Source organism: Ixodes scapularis, unplaced genomic scaffold (genome assembly GCF_016920785.2).
Source record: "Ixodes scapularis isolate PalLabHiFi unplaced genomic scaffold, ASM1692078v2 PGA_scaffold4__175_contigs__length_147842914, whole genome shotgun sequence".
NCBI classification, from domain to species: Eukaryota; Metazoa; Arthropoda; class Arachnida; order Ixodida; family Ixodidae; genus Ixodes; species Ixodes scapularis.
In genome coordinates, this window is record NW_024609879.1 from 98,274,924 (window position 1) to 98,279,046 (window position 4,123).

Sequence of the window (4,123 nt, forward strand, 5' to 3'; positions counted from 1 at the left end):
TTGAGGGATTAGGTGCAGTCGATCGACGTGTGGATAGTCATGTTGGAACGCTGGTCTGAACGGTAAGCTCCTATCGTACAGTGACCAATGTGACTGTCGGTCCCCGAGAGCGATTGCGCTCTGGTGAAAAGACAACACTACGAAAGTATGACGGAAAGTACGTATATTTATAATGGAAGTTTAGCATAAAAAAGAAAGACAGGCAAAATCGAAAAAAAAAAAACGCTATCCTTTATTTCACTGTTTAAATATATTACGGTTCCTGTAGAAACTGCCCTCTAAGTGGCGCGCTGGGATGAGCGCTAGACGTTTTCGAGCTCGCAACGGCGCAGCTCCGTACACTTAACAGTTGTCGCAAGTCGCGGCTTTGACTGCATTCAAGTTGATCGAAAAGCGATTTCCGTGCCCGTGAAGCATCACTTCCAGCTGAGTGGATATCCGCTCTACAGAGATTAATTCAAGACGGCAATTGCAGCTTTGCGCGAACAGCACAAATAGAAAAACGAACACTACAATATAAATACTGGCTACGAAGGGCCATGCTGGAAAACAAACTCATGGCTTGGAACCACATTGGAGCGGCTCGATTTATTGGCTTTCAAATAATTATGGCATGATCGAGCTTCTTCTTTTTAATAAGAGATTCATCCCCTGAGCCCTTAAAAATAGCCTCAGATGTATGACATTGCTGGAAAAAAATGAACATGTTCGGAACATTTTTTTTGCTTAGGGAGTCACCGAAAAATTCCGTACGTTCAAAACGACCACTATAAAAGACGGAAACGCAGGGCTTGGTAGTAGTGATCGGGGTATTGTGCTGTTGTATTGATGTTTGTATGTGCGATGCCTGTGTATGCGTTCAATAAATGTCGACCTGATGTTTGTAGTGTGCGCAACTTGTCTACATGTGTCAGAGATTCCGAAGAAAAGGAAACGCAAGTGGCGTAAGAAAATAAAAATATTTTTTTGTAAAACATGAATTGGGCGGTACCTAGCGCCACCTAGCCTAGCTATGTGCGATTACTCTGCTTGACCCTGCCATCTGGTGGCAAGCGATTTAACAACCTTTTACGCTACGCGGCCAACGCGGCTACGCCATAATTTCGTGTTACCGTGCTGAACTAAGCCAAGAGGTTGCTTCGGATTCGCTTTTTTTTTGAGAGCGGCTTTTGGTTTTGCGGGCGAATGATTTTCACTCCTCCGTGATGTGCGGTTGACGCAACGGTTGACGAAGGAATTGTGGCTCGAGGAATAGCAAAGGTAGGACATAAAGTGCGCGAACTGAGTGCCGGTTGTCTCCGTTTAACATCGCAGTGCTGACGATGAGAAGACAGAGTGACTGCATGCTTTCGAAACGTAAGTTTCTTTACCTGCAGGGGTAAAGAAACTTCGGAAATAAATACAGTTCGCGGAAAGCTCGTGTTACGTTTTTATTTCCTGCTCCTCTCGCTTCGTGCAATAGACTTAGTGTTCTCGTTAAGCCTTACCGAGCTCGATTTGCTCGATTCGTGGCCGCCATAATGAGATGCAGTCGACGGAGGAACTTTTCCTCCCCTGCTTAAGGGACGAAAGTTTCTCCCTTTCTGAAGGAACATATGTGTCAAGAGCGTTCCTCCCTTTAGGGAGGACTATACTGACCCTTTTTTCTAAGAGTGTGTACCAGTTTTAAGGGGGTCATATTAACGAGACATCATTGCAACACTATGGGACGTGGCTTCGTCACCAAGGGATTTCTGAATCAAGAACCTGCAAAGCACCAAAGTTAAGCCAGAATTCGTCACCAGAGTAACAGTGGGAGCGCACATTTGCAAAAACCACGAAAAGCTGGATGTATACTCGGATGAGTCTTTTAACGAGACAAATGTCCATGCTGCTTCAATGAGGTACACTTGCACATCTCAAAGATAGCTCTGGAACGAAGCGGAAGCACAATTTGGAGCGTCCTCCAGATGGCTCCACCAGAACAAACTGTAGTAAACGTACCGAGAGGCGTTCTGTGATGACACAATTGTTATTTACATATTTTACAGGCAGATATTTACAAATGAGCCAGTCCGAGATAACGTCTGAGGTAGATGAGAGTAATGTCACTGGTTGAGACGAGCCTGGGTTGCAGCTATACTTCGTCTCAGCTTAGCATGGACTATTGTTTGCCGCGCATGCTAGAAGCGCGAGTTAGTTGCTTTTGATGAAACCTTGGCGGGTGCACGAGCGCTCGTGCAGCGAGTGCTCCAGTCAAGGCAGTCAATGTTAGCCGCTCGCGCTTGCACGGCTTTTGCAGTTAGTCCACGCGAAGGTGAGACGAAGTATAGGGAGTATTCACTGGCGGCCATAGCTGTGTGCGCAAACGCTGAGCGCGTGCTGACGGCGAGCTTCCACAGTTCTTTTGCAACGTGCATTCCGCACAATCAACATTGCGGGTCTTAGCAACCTATTAATGTGAGCTCGTTCTGAGCATGCGCTCTAAACAGCACCCACAAATATGGCGTCCAGTGAATACTTCCTATAGCTCGTGGTGGGTGGATTCTGCCTCGTTCGCAGTGCGTGCGTTGGTGCACGTTGCTCTCCCGTGTAGATAGTGTCGCCCGCTTGTTCACTACAAAATGCATACCTGGAGAGCCTCAAGTAAGAGTGTGTTCAATTCAAACCATGGAGAGCGTTTGCAATTTAATAGCGGCGTTAGAGATGGCGGATAATACCCTTTTTCGCGTTTCAAGCAATACTTATTCTATCAGAACAAAAATGGTGTCTAAAGAAAAGTGCTATTTTATTCTTCGCCAAAATATCCAAGCGTCTGACCGTCCATAACCGGAGTTACGTTGAAAGACCACCCGTAGCCACCAACCGCAAAATTTTGCTATTTAATGGTGCCACCTCGGGCGAGCGGTTGAACACATGCACTCTTACTGGCTCTCTACCCAATGAGCCCTACGGTGACCATCGAGAGACATTGAAACTGAAGAAAGTGTACAATCGAGCTGGTTCAATACCAACACGGTAACCCAGGAGCGGGAGAAAAGCGGGACGGACAGCACAAAGCTTAGAGCTTTCTGTTTTTCATTTTTCGTTCGCTCGTGGGTTACCATGTCGTAGAGAAATGAATTATAAACCAAACGAGTATAATTTGGTTGCGATGGTAACGAGAAAAGTAACACTTCTCTTTTGTAGCAACGAGTAACGGAACTTACTTTTTTTTTAGTGGCGTTTATATATCTGGGCATGCGTAGATGTTTCTACGGAAACATAGAGGCGCTTTGACTTGAAAATTAAACAGCCACTACCAGTTGAGATCGACTGTACACCAGCGACCTTGTGTCACATGTTCATACATGTTCAGGAGTTGAGACGGGGGTACAGTGAAAGCAAACATTTTATTGTTCTTTATATACTGTTTTGCACTTACCACAAGTTTATTCAAGGGGGGTCGGTGGCCGAGTAGGCTAGAGCACACCAGCTCGGAGCACGTGGAGCGAACGCCCGCGCTGCAGATCCCAGGGATCCTGGGTTCCATCCCCACCCCTGCCCGTTTCGATCTGGATGAGCGTCGTATACTGACCGGCGTGAGGTCGTGTATCACTACTGCGTGGTGCACGTTAAAGGCCCAGGTTAAGCGGTTGTACCGCACTGGCTAAATTACTAACCTACAGCTGAGACACCTGCAGATTTCTAATGGGGCTGACTAACTTTCGACTGTATAAACCGTATAAATAAGTACACAACACAATGATTAATTTCATTCATGTAACAGAGTGCGGAGTGCTGAACGGGTTCAGCGAAAGGCTCGTAGCAGGTTCTAGAAGATAGTAAGCTATTTTGTTTGCGTGCGGCGCTTGTATACGGAAAAATCGGAAGTTTTTTACAGCCGAGCTGTTAAGGGCTATAGTTTCCCCAGGATTGTGTCCGTCAGCAAACAAATGACGACATAACACTTCAGACAGCTACCGCCATCAATAAATGATGACGGCAACTAGACAACCGGCTTGCCGGTTGTCTGGTTGCCGCCCTCGCTTATATATGGCGGCAACCCTTCCAGTCTTTCCACTGTGGCCTGCCGACTTGCGGCCGGCCATTACTTCATTCCCAACATAGTACATCTTTGCTGGTCTTCCTTCTTCACCAGGGT